The 12,343-nt window shown below is 44.7% G+C and overlaps 1 protein-coding gene across 4 annotated transcripts in view; it reads right to left on the bottom strand.

The window, feature by feature from the left end:
- Window positions 1-9,605, bottom strand: part of Shld1 (shieldin complex subunit 1) — a 167,557-nt gene extending 157,952 nt beyond the window's left edge. For 3 of the 4 annotated variants that reach the window (XM_045156873.1, XM_004661499.2, XM_045156871.1), the window contains exon 1: window positions 9,559-9,605. The gene's annotated coding sequence lies outside the window, so the exon portion shown is untranslated. The remainder of the gene's footprint in view (window positions 1-9,558) is intronic. The other variant, XM_045156872.1, reaches the window with a different exon arrangement.
- Window positions 9,606-12,343: the final 2,738 nt, after the last annotated feature.

Here is a 12,343-nt window from a genome sequence, read left to right as displayed (position 1 = left end):
CGTGAGGCAGAGGTTGGAGGATCACTGAGTTCAAGGCCAGCCTGAGACTACATAGTGAATTCCATGTCAGCCTGGGCTAGAGTGAGATGAAAACCAAAAACAAAAGAGAGGGCTGGAGAGATTGTTCAGTGGGTAAGCCTAAAGACCCAACTTTGATTACCCAGTACTCATATAAAGCCATATGTTCAAGGTGGTATATGTGTCTGGAGTTCATGTGCAATGGCTAGAGGTCCTGGTACACCCATTCTCCTATGTATGTATGTATGTATGTATGTATGTATGTATGTATGTATGCATGTATGTATGTATGTATGTATGTATCTATCTATCTGCCTCTATTTCACTCTCACTCTGTCATAAATATATACATATATATACCAATTAAGCCAGTCTTGGTAATAATACAGGTCTGTAGTTCCAGATACTTAGGAAACTAAGACAGGTTCAAGGGTAGCCTGGGAAACTTATGAGATGCTATCCCCAAATAAAATAAAATAGGATGTGAGGGTGATCTGGCTACTACACCTGTCACCCCATTGATCACCAGGGTTGATTCGGCTGATCTGGCTGGCCAGGTGGGTGTCCCCTTCCTCCCTTGCCACTCCATGTGCATCCCACCTGAAGCTGTGCGCTCGGTCCAAGAGGATGACCTTCTCCAAATAGAGGAGGACCCGTCTTCAGTCAAGGGTATACGAGTAGCTGCGCTCCCCTGCTAGAACCTCCAAACAAGCTCTCAAAATTAAACAAAATAAAGGTCTGTGGATGTAGCTCAGTGGTGCAGCCCTTGCCTGACATGTATAAGGCCCTGCGTCCAATACCTAGTTCATGAGGTAGCAGAAGGAGCTGGCGGGAGAAAGGAGGAGGAGGAAGAAAAACTGCTGAAGTTGCTGTCTGTACAGCCGCTAGTGTCATGGGTACTGGGACTTTAAAACGAGAATCAAGGATTGCTTATGCTAGTGCAGTGGCTCATATCATAATCCCAGCCCCCCAGAAGCTGAAGCAGGAGGATCACTGCAAGTTCAAGGCCAACCTGGACTACAGTGTGAGAGCCTTTGTATAACAAACGACAAAGGATCACAGAGAAGCTGGGAAGCGGCAAACCCTGTGGTGTCAGCTGGATGGCCACGGAGCCTCCTACACCTCTGTCAGCCAGCAGGCCCCTCCTGTCAGCAGCTGGATATGGACCTCTCCAGGAGAATTTGAAGGACTCAATGGTGGCTTGCTACAGTCAGCATCTGAACATTTGTTTAAAGCTAGGATTTGGAGTTGGCTCAGCAGTTAACAGTGCTTGTTTGCAAAGCTTGCTGGCAGGGTTTGATTCCCCAATACCCCCATAAAGCCAGATGCAAATGTCTAGAGTTCATTGGCAATGGCAAGAGGCCCTGGCATGCCCATATACTCTCTCTCTCTCTTTCTCTCTCTCTCTCTCTCTCTTTCTCTCTCCCTTCTTACAAATAAATAAAACTTTTAAAAAAAAATAAAAGTAGGTGTTCTGGGCATGGTGATGCATGCCTTTAATTCCAGCACTCAGGAGGCAGAGGTAGGAGGATCACTGTGAGTTTGTAGCCAGCCTCAGACTACATAGAGAATTCTAGGTAAGTCTGGGCTACAACAAGACTTTACCAAAAAAAAAAAAAAAAAAAAAAAAAAGTAGGTGTTGGGCTGGAGAGATGGCTCAGCAGATAAACACACTTGCTTTCAAAGCCTAATGGCCTAGGTTCAACTCCCTAGTACCCACATAAAACCAGATGCATAAAGTGGTACAGAGGCTCTGGAGGTACTCTGTTTTCTTTTTTTTTTTTGGGGGGGGGGGAACTTCTAGGTAGGGTTTCACTCTAACACAGGCTGACCTGGAACTCACTATGTAGTCTCAGGGTGGCCTTGAACTCATGGCAATTCTCCTACCTTTGCCTCCTGAGTGCTAGGATTAAAGGTGTGCACCACCACACTCTGCTGGACTCCTCTGTAGTGGCAGTAGGCCCTGGCATACCCATTATTCTTTCTCCCTTTTTCTTTCTTTCTCCCTCTCTTTCCCTTGCAAATAAATAAATGAAACATTATTTTAAGTAGGTGTTCCTCTCAGGTCTATATCTACCTGTCCTGTGGGGTGCTGACTCCTCCACTGGAAGCTCTCAGCAGTTTTCCATCCCTGCCCACCTCTGTATTAAATTGATCACCATGGGCCTGGAAATATCCCTAAGCCTCTACCGATAAGTTGTTCTCCTCAATAAATTACATGACAGCCAGTGCCAGATGTCGGAGAGCCATGCTACCATGCACATTTGCACATTTAGTAGCCGGATAGCAGAGGGATGTGCAGGACTGGAGCCTGCTTAGTTCTGGCAACAAACAATCTCATGAGCAATAGGGGTTCATGTGCTTTGCATAAAGGAGGTTTGCATAAAGGAGGAGGGGTGTGTGAACCAGGCTGGGAAGAGAATAAAAACTAAATGGAGAAAAGAATATAATGACTAAATAGAGAAATGGTTAAAGAGGAACAGGAGTTACTACAAGAGACAGTGTGCATGAAGTGGCTATATTATCAACTGAGCTAGAAAAGTCAGGAGAAGGAATAGGTTTGAGAAAAGGTATATTTCAAATTCAGGAATACTACACAGCTGTTAAAATGGCAGAACTTGGATGAATTTGTTTGAACGAAAGCAACAACTACAAGAGATGGTAAGCAGTGTTGAGTGAGGATCGCTCACATTTGCCTGGTGCTTGTGAGATACAACCACTAGGCTAACAGTTCCATCTGCAATAGTCCCATGGGGCAGGTAACCGTATTGCAACCTTCATTTAAAGTCAGACCCAGGCAAAGAGAAAAGTATCTTGCCTAAGGAAACATCTCTAGAAAGCAACCCCCACCAAATGAGCCCAGCTTGAAGGTCCTCAACCTCCCTCCCGTGCCTGAACAGCCTCAGCCCTACAGCCTATGGCACCCATGCTCAAGCCAAGCCAGGACAGGAAATGTACAAAACAAATCAGCACAGAAGCTTGAAGAGGTCCCTCAAATATATTTGAGGACACAATGTCACATGCTGCGGACTCTCATGCAGGCAGACGGTGAACCAAGGTAAAGCTGACTGCTCCTGAAAGGAATGGAAAGATCAAGGTTCCCAAAGGGGCAAGAACACGCTGTCTCTCACACACGCTACACTATCCAGCCAAGCCCATGCTGCAGCAAGCACCTCTGACCAGACACCTTTGGCTCCCCCTTTCCTCTTGTTACCTAACACTGCTTGCTCGCTCGGGAAGCTTGCTGAAGTGAATAAACAGGTCACTTGAATGTCCTGCCTGCTTTCAAGGATGCCTTGAACAAGCATCATCTGGGTGTCACGAAATGAGAGGAATCCTTTCTGAACACTACAAGCACGCTTATATGTTGTATTTGCTTTCTGAATCACTTACATTCAATGCCAAGTACATTTCAGTGTAGGAACTAGATCAAAGAAAGAAAAAGAAAGCAAGCCTTCTGAGAGGTCCAATCCTTCTCATTACAAAATAAGTAGGCATGCATCTCCTTCTAAGTACATTATTTAGGAGAAGGCAATGGGACTGATGGGGACTGAGACAACCTGGGCTTGCAAGTACAGAGCAATGATTCACCTTGGCCCCAAACCTCTCAAGGTGTATTTTAGGTACTGATCCACAAGTGCTTACTTCCCACTCTTAAGAGTACAGTAAAGGGCTGGAGAGAGGGCTCACAGTTAAGGCAATTGCCTGCACAGCCTAAGGACCTGGGTTTGGCTCCCCAGTACCCACATTAAGACACATGCACAAAATGGTGCATGTATCTGGATGAAGTTCATTTGCAGTGGCTGGAGGCCCTGGCATGCCCATTCTCTCTCTCTCTCCTTGCAGATAAAAAAATTAATTAATTAATTAATTAATTAAAGTACAGTACATAAGTCAGGTATGGTGCCACACACCTTTAATACCAGGACTCAGGAGGCAGAGATAGGAGAATTGCTGTGAATTTGAGTCCAGCCTGGGACTACAGTGTGAGTTCCAGGTTAGCCTGGGCTAGAGTGAAACCCTACCTCAAAAAAAAGGTACAGTAGATGGCATATGCTTGCACATTGGGAGGCAGAGAACCACTGCCAGTTTGAGGCTAGCCTGGGTTGTACAGCAATTTCCATACCAGACAAGGCTATATAGCAAGACCCTATCTCTGAAAACCAAGACAAGCTAACAAAAAAAGGTGTTTTAGGCTAGTGGGGTAAAGCAGTGATAGAGTAAACACACAAGGTGCTGGCAAAAATGGGGGGAGAGGCTAATTATGCATCAAAATTTTCTAATGCTAGAAGTTTAGAATGTCCTAGGTATTACTCTACAGATTCTCACATTCAAGGTCCACATAGAAGTGATTAAACCAAGTACTTCTTTTCCCAATTAAAGCACTTCCCTCCTAATATTATAAATGAAAATTTTCCACATATAAAGAAAATAGGGGGCTGGAGAGATTTCTCAGTGGTTAGGGTGCTTGCCTGCAAGGCCTATCAGCCCCCTGGGTTAGATTCCCCAGTACCCAAGTAAAATCAGATGCACATCATCTGGAGTTTGTAGGGGACAGAGGCCCTGAAGTGCCCATTCTCTTTCTCTCTCCCTTTTTTCACTCTGCTTGCAAATAAATAAAAATAAATTTTAAAAAATTTTAAGAGTTGCACGGAGGTTCAATTCCCCAGAACCCACATAAGCCACATGCACAAGGTTTGTTTGGTTTGTCTGCAGTGGCTGAAAGTCCTAGAGCATCTATTCTCTCTTTCTCAAATACATTAATAAAAATAAGATATATTTTTTAAAAATGAAAGAAAACCAGGGGCTAGGGAGATGGATCAATGGTTAAAGGCACTTCCTTACAAAGCCTGCTGACCTGGGTTTGGCCCAGGTTCAAATCTGCAGTACCCATATAAAGCCAGATGCACAAAGTGGCACATGTGTCTGCAGTTCACATGCAGTGGCAAGAGGCCCTGGTGTGCCCATTTTCTATCTCTCTGTCTCTCTCTCTCTCTCACACACACATACAAATAAATAAATAATTTTTTTAAAGATGAGAATCCAGGCATGGTGGCACATGCCTTTAATCTCAGCATTTAGGAAGCAGAGGTAGGAGGAGCACCATGAGTTCAAAACCAGACTAGGGCTATAAGGCTACCAAATGAGTTCCAAGTCAGCCTGGGCTAGAGTGAGACCATGCCTCAATAAATAAATTAATTAATAAAAGCAAGATGGCCAGGGATGTAGCTCAGTGGTACAGCACTTGCTGAGCATGTCCAGTACAAAGTCCTATGTTCTCCAAGGTCCTGGGTTTGCTCCCCAGGACCACAAAAATCTAGCATCTTAAAAACAAAACAAAAAAAAATGAAGATTGGAGATTAGGGAAAGAGCTCAGTAGATAAAATGCTTACTACATAAACATAATGACCTGAGTTAAAATACCTAAAATCCACATAAGGCTAGATCCAGTAGCAAGCATCTGTAATCCCAGCCTTCCTACACTGAGATGAAAGGCTGTTGTAAGCAGCTGAACAACCAAACCAGACAGTTTGGGGGAGGAAAGCATTTATTTCAAGCTCACAGATCCAGAGGGAAGTTCCATCTTTGGCAGAGGAAGCTACTTCCATACAGCCAAGCAGAGAGAAACCACCAAACAGCAGCAAACACCAAGACACACAAAGCATAAACCCCCAGAGCTCAGACCTCTCTGCACACCTTGGGGCTGGAAATCAGATCTACCCCCAAACACATTTTAGGGCTGGACCCCAAGATCCATCCACAGTGACACCTCCTCCAGCCAGGCAGCTGGAGATCCAGGTTACAAGCCTAATAAAACACCTGGGTCTATGGGGAAATATATTCAAACTACCACAGAGGTGGAGATAGGAGATCTTAGAAAGCTCATGGGCCAACCAGCCTGGGATTTATTCACAGCAGTGAACAGTAAGAAAACAGCACAGGGGAGGCAGGGGTAGGAGGATCGTGTGAGTTCGAGGTCAAAAAAAAAAAAGAAAGAAAAGAAAATAGAAAAGAAAAGAAAAGAAAAGAAAAGAAAAGAAAAGAAAAGAAAAGAAAAGAAAAGAAAAGAAAAGAAAAGAAAAGAAAAGAAAAGAAAAGAAACCTTATCTCAAAACAAGCTAGAAATTGAGGACCCATGTTGGGCCCTAAAAGGCCCAGGTGTGAGGCCTAGTGGAACTTCCTGAGCCTAGCTAAAGTTTGGTGACCTGTCTCTGGCCAGCTATGACTCAGCAAGACACCTAATGGCTTTTGGCCCGCTACCTCCACATGGCAATTGTAATTACCATTTCAATAGTTAACAGTTTACTATTGGCCCTTACCTCTTCCCCCATTCTGGAATCCCCACCTTCGTCCCCAACATGATATAGGCAATTGCTCAGAGTAATAAAGTGAGTTGTTTCTGCATGGAAAAGACTCCCGACTCAGTGTGGTTTTTCTCTGGTGGCCAGGAGAGGTTTCTGAGTCATCCGACGCTCATCATCCCCTCAACCCCTAGGGAGGAACCAGCAGGCCTGGTCCTTCCCTGGGCACTACCTGAGCGGGAAGGAGCCCCGCAGACTCATACTCAGGTTGTCCCCTTTGGTGGCAGTTTGTCCATCCACAGATTCATATGTTAGAATACTTAACCCCCAGCTGGTGACACTGTTCAAGAAGGTTGTGGAACCTTAAGTAGAGCCTTGCTGGAGGAAGTGTGTCAGTGGGGGCGGGCCTTGAGGATTAACAGCCAGGACCTATGTGTGGTTCTCTTCTGTCTACTTCTTCCCTGTTAATGTGATGATATGAACCAGCTTCCTGCTCCTGTTGTGCTTTCCCCACTAGGATGGATCTAGAACTGTAAACTAAAATAAACCCTTTCCTTCCCTGAGCTGCTTCTGGTTGGGTATTTTGTCCCAGCAATGAGAAAAGCAACTGATACATCCCCTGACCTCCACGTGTGCCATGGCACATGTGTAACCACACTCACACACATCATACATACACACAGAGATAAAAATAATGGGCATTGCTGGCTGTAGCGGCACACGTCGTTAATCCCAGCACTCAGGGGTCAGAGGTACAAGATTTCTGTGAGTTGGAGGCCACCCTGCGACTACATAGTGAATTTCAGGTCAGTTTGGGCTAGATATTCTACCTCAAAATAAAAAGAATAAATTAAATAAAGTTGCAAGATTCAACGTCTAAGTGACCATAGTATTCGTGGCCTCACAGTGGCTGAGGTTACCTACAAAAAGCTTGCATAATGAGAGGAAAAAAATGATGACATCAGAGCTGGAAAGATGCCTCAGTGGTTATGGCACTTGCCTGCAAAGCCTAACAACTGGAGCTTGATTCCCCAGTACCCATGAAAAGTCAGATGCACAAAGTGGCACATGCATCTGGAGTTCATTTGCAGTGGCAAGAGGCCCTGGTATGCCTACTCTCTCTCAGTCTGTCTCCTCTCTATCACTCTCTGCTTGTAAATAAATAAGTAAAAATAGGGCTGGAGAGATGGCTTAGCGGTTAAGCGCTTGCCTGTGAAGCCTAAGGACCCCGGTTCGAGGCTCGGTTCCCCAGGTCCCATGTTAGCCAGATGCACAAGGGGGCGCACGCGTCTGGAGTTCGTTTGCAGTGGCTGGTAGCCCTGGCGTGCCCATTGTCTGTCTGTCTGTCTCTCTCTCTCTCCCTCTCTCTCTCTCTCTCTCTCTCTCTCTCTCTCTCTGCCTCCTTCTCTGTCTGTTGCTCTCAAATAAATAAATAAAAAAAATAAACCAAAAAAAAAATTTTTTTAAAAATAAATAAGTAAAAATATTTTCAAAAATCATTTGTCTGTATACATTTGCTATCAACAACCTGAAAATGAAAGGCCACATTTCTAGTTATGAAAGTATAAAGAGAATAAAACAGGAATTCATTAAATAAGTGTAAAAGGCCAGATGTGATGGCACATGACTTTAATACCAGCACTCAAGAAGCAGAGAGGTAGGAGGAATGCCATGAGTTCAAGGGCAGCCTGGCTAGGATGAAAGACCCCACCTTGAAAAACCAAACAAATAAATGTGTAAGACAGGTACACTAAAAACTGTTTAAATGGCAGAACAAAGTAAGGATCTAAAGAGAAAGAATGGCACTCCACATGCATGGATAAAAAATGACAGTATTTTAAGATGCTAACAGTTTCCAAATTGAACAGGATCGTGTGAGTTCGAGGTCAAAAAAATCAGTGAACCAAGATGTATTCCAAGCACCTGGAAAGAATAAGCAGGAGGGTCTTGAGTTTGAGTCTCGCCTGGGCTATGTAGCAAGGCACTGTTGCAAAATAAATAAATGAATGAATGAAAACCTCTACCTACAATAAAGACACAAGGACAAACACATGGATCAATGAAACAGACTTACAAAAGAAAAATCATAGAAAGAAAATAGATGGACAGTTCCTAAGGACATTAAGCAGAGTTACACTTTGAGCTGACAACTGTACTCCACCGTATGTTATAGAAGAGGAAACAAATGCCCTCATAATAATTCTACATAAATGTTCCCAATAGCTTTTTTTGTTGTTATTTTATTTATGACAAAGAGAGAAAGAGGCAGATAGAGAATGGGCGCGAAAGGGCCTCTAGCCAGTGAAAACGAACTCCAGACACATGCGCCCCCTTGTGCATCTGGCTAACGTGGGTCTTGGGGAATTAAGCCTCCGGGGTCTTTAGGCTTCACAGGCAAGCATTTAACCGCTAAGCCATTTCTCCAGCACCCCCCACAAAAGCTTTTATTTTCATAATAGGCCAAACACTAAGGCCCCAAATACCCAAATGATTAACAGACAAATAACTATATATGGGAGGCAGAGGTAGGAGGATCACCATGAATTTGAGGCCACCCTGAGACTACACAGTGAATTCCAGGTCAAACTGGGCTAGAGTGAGACCCTACCTCGAAAAAAGAGAAAGAAAAAAAAAAAACAACTATATAAGCATCTAAATAGAGCATTGTTCAGCAATAAAGGAATGAGGTTCTGTTACAAGTCACAAGGACAAGCTTTGCAAACATCCTAGCTGGCATTAAGGGTATTCTTTAGAAACAATAGACACAAAGTACCCTGGTACTTGTCTAGGACTAGGGGTCAGTAGTGGAGGGGAAGCTAGTGGCCTTTACATTCCTGCGGTGATGGCAATATTCTAAGATTGTGATGACAGATCCATAGTTCTGCTAATGTACAAAACTGGCTAAATATTACAAAGCAAATGGGCAAATGTTATGTTATGTAAACAGAACATTATCCAGGCTATTTGAAAGAAAAAGGCAGAGAGAAGAGGAAAACAGGAAGGAGAGAGGGGGAAAGAGAGAGGGAGGGGGATGGGACCGCACAGGCGCCGCGGCTCGTAACCCGGCGGGCCCCGGCAGAGGCCGGGCGCAGGCTGCCCGGAAGCGGGAAAGCGCCCAGGACTCTGCCAGACTTCCAGGCCTTCTCCGCGGGGCACGCGGCGCGGCGCCGTCCCCCGCCCCACCCCAGAACCCGCGCAGAGAAGAAGCGGGGATGAGGCCCCACCCGGGAACACTCACCGCCCCACACTGCACCGCTCGCACCGGAAGCGGCGGCGCCATCTTTCTTGTGGGAAAACCGGAGTCTGAAGGGAAGTCGTTGGAAGGCCGGACTAGGGCAAGCGAAGGCAGTCACGCCATCTTAACTGAGGGAATTTGCCTTGCCGCGGAAACACGTTGTAAGCCCATAGTTTGGGCAATTTTAAAGGACAGTTATTGTAAGTGCGCTTAGTAGACACCAAGAGAACCTGGTAAATATGTAAAAAACAAATGTGTGTATTAATAAAAAGAAAACATTACCTGTGCGTGGTTGCACACGCCTTTAATCCCAGCACTCCGGAGGCACAAGAAGGAGGATCGCTGGGTGTTCGAGGCTAGCCTGAGACTACATAATGAATTCGAGGTCAGTCTGGGCTAGAGCGAGACCCTACCTGGAAAAAAAATATATATATATAAAGGAAGGGAAGCTGCTCTTGGAGGCACACATGAATCCCAGGTCTGGGGAGGTGGAAACGAGGAACATGAGTTTGGGTCAGCCTGGGCTCCATAGTAGCAAGAGCCTGTGGTTCAAAGAAAAAAAAAAAAAAACGCACAAGCACATACAGGGGATGAAAATATGTAAATATTAATTCATTAACATAAATGTTATGTAATTACTAGGACTTCAGGACCACAGAAAAGAATGAGATAAGGGACTATCAAAAGACAAAATTGAGGGCTGGAGAGATGGCTTAGCGGTTAAACACTTGCCTATGAAGCCTAAGGACCCCGGTTCGAGGCTCGATTCCCCAGGTCCCACGTTGGCCAGATGCACAAGGGGACGCACGCGTCTGGAATTCGTTTGCAGTGGCTGGAGGCCCTGGCGCGCCCATTCTCTCTCTCTCTCTCTGCCTCTTTCTCTGTCTGTCACTTTCAAATAAATAAAAAAAAAATAAACAAAAAAAAAAGACAAAATTGAGGGCTGGAGGGATGGCTTAGCGGTTAAGTCGTTTGCCTGCAAGGACAAAGGACCCAGATTCGTTTGCCCAGGACCCATTTAAGCCAGATGCACAAGTGGGCCTACACTTCTGGAGTTCATTTGCAGTGGCTGGCACGCCCATGCTCCCTCTTTCTCTGTCAAATAAATAATAAAATATTTTTTAAAAAAGACAAAATTGAACAAGAGACAAGGTAACAGGTGAATATGATTGAAGCACATTATGCACATATAGGGAAATGTCATACTTAAACTCAGTACGGTGTATAATTAATATATGCTAATAAAATAGTTATACTTTACAAAAGACAAAATTAGAGGGGATGAGGATACAGCTCAGTGGTAGAGCACTTGGGGACCATGTCTGCAATGTATGAGGTCCTAGGTTCAGTCTTTGGAATGAGGAAGAAAAAAAGACAAAATTAGAAAAAAAAAATAGCTTAAAGATGTAATTGGTATTCTAAAGCAGAGGAGGCTTGCTTTATATGAAGACAATAGCTGAGCCGGGTGTGGTGGCGCACGCCTTTAATCCCAGCACTCAGGAGGCAGAGGTGGGAGAATTTCTGAGTTCCAAGCCAACCTGAGACTACCCAGTGAATTCCAGGTCAACCTGGGCTAGAGCAAGACACTACCTCAAAAAACCAAAGAAGAGGGCTGGAGAGATGGCTTAGCGGTTAAGCGCTCGCCTATGAAGCCTATGGACCCCGGTTCGAGGCTCGGTTCCCCAGGTCCCACGTTAGCCAGATGCACAAGGGGGCGCACACATGCATCTGGAGTTCGTTTGCAGTGGCTGGAAGCCCTGGTGCGCCCATTCTCTCTCTCTCCCTCTGTCTTTCTCTCTGTGTCTGTCGCTCTCAAATAAATAAATAAAAAGTGAACAAAAAAAAAATTTAAAAAAAAAACAAAGAAGAAGAAGAAAGAAGAGGAAGAGGAAGGGGAAGAAGAAGAAGCAAGAAAAGAAGAAAGACAAAATAGCTGAAGGAAACCGGGGCAGAGGACAAAACGTGTTTCTGTAGGTACAAAGACATTTTCCTTATCGGTCAAAATAGTGGGCATTTCTTTATGGCACTGACACAGGTTGACTGGAACTCTTAGGAAGCAGGTTTGTTTCCAAGCTCATTTAAGTGCCAAGTAGCATAAATCACTCCATTCTGGTTTGGGTTGGTCCCCTGGGGCCTAGTATAGCAGGCTGCTCCAGAACAACTTTGTTGATCTAGATTGAGAGCAATTGTGCCATTTTACCACCTACTTACAGGAGGCGCATACACTGTCTGGATGCCACCATTTGGATGACACCCCACATAGCAATCCTGTAGTTAAGATGGATATTTTAAATACGACTACTTCCATTTTGACTAATAATGCCAGGTACTGTGAACATATTGGGGAGATAGGAGGACCTGCCCCCTTGCTATCTTCCCAATCCACCTGTACACTACTTAGTTTTATTTCCTTACATATTACATACTTTCCCTCTCTTAGCTCTTGAATTTTTCTCCCTCACAATGTTCTCCCTTAGGAACACTCTTCCTGGCTTACTTGGGTCCTAGAGAATCGAGCCTCAAACTGGGGTCCTTAGGCTTCACAGGCAAGTGCTTAACAGCTAAGCCATCTTTCCAGCTCCACCCCCTTTTTAATTTGTCTTTCAATACTTCAGATTTCAGTTCTGGCAATTCTCCCCCTCCCCCAAAAAAACCTGCCCTGATTGTCAAAAAAGGGCTAGTTGTCCTTCTCAGGAGAGCTCTTTCCTCTATTGACTGATCACTTTTAATTCCTTTGCCAGTTCTGCTTTTCCCACAAAACAATGGTGTTTTACAAGCAAAGATCAGG

This window comes from Jaculus jaculus, chromosome 8 (genome assembly GCF_020740685.1).
Source record: "Jaculus jaculus isolate mJacJac1 chromosome 8, mJacJac1.mat.Y.cur, whole genome shotgun sequence".
NCBI lineage: Eukaryota > Metazoa > Chordata > Mammalia > Rodentia > Dipodidae > Jaculus > Jaculus jaculus.
The sequence above is the reverse complement of the archived record's forward strand: the minus strand, read 5'-3'. Positions and strand labels throughout refer to the sequence as shown.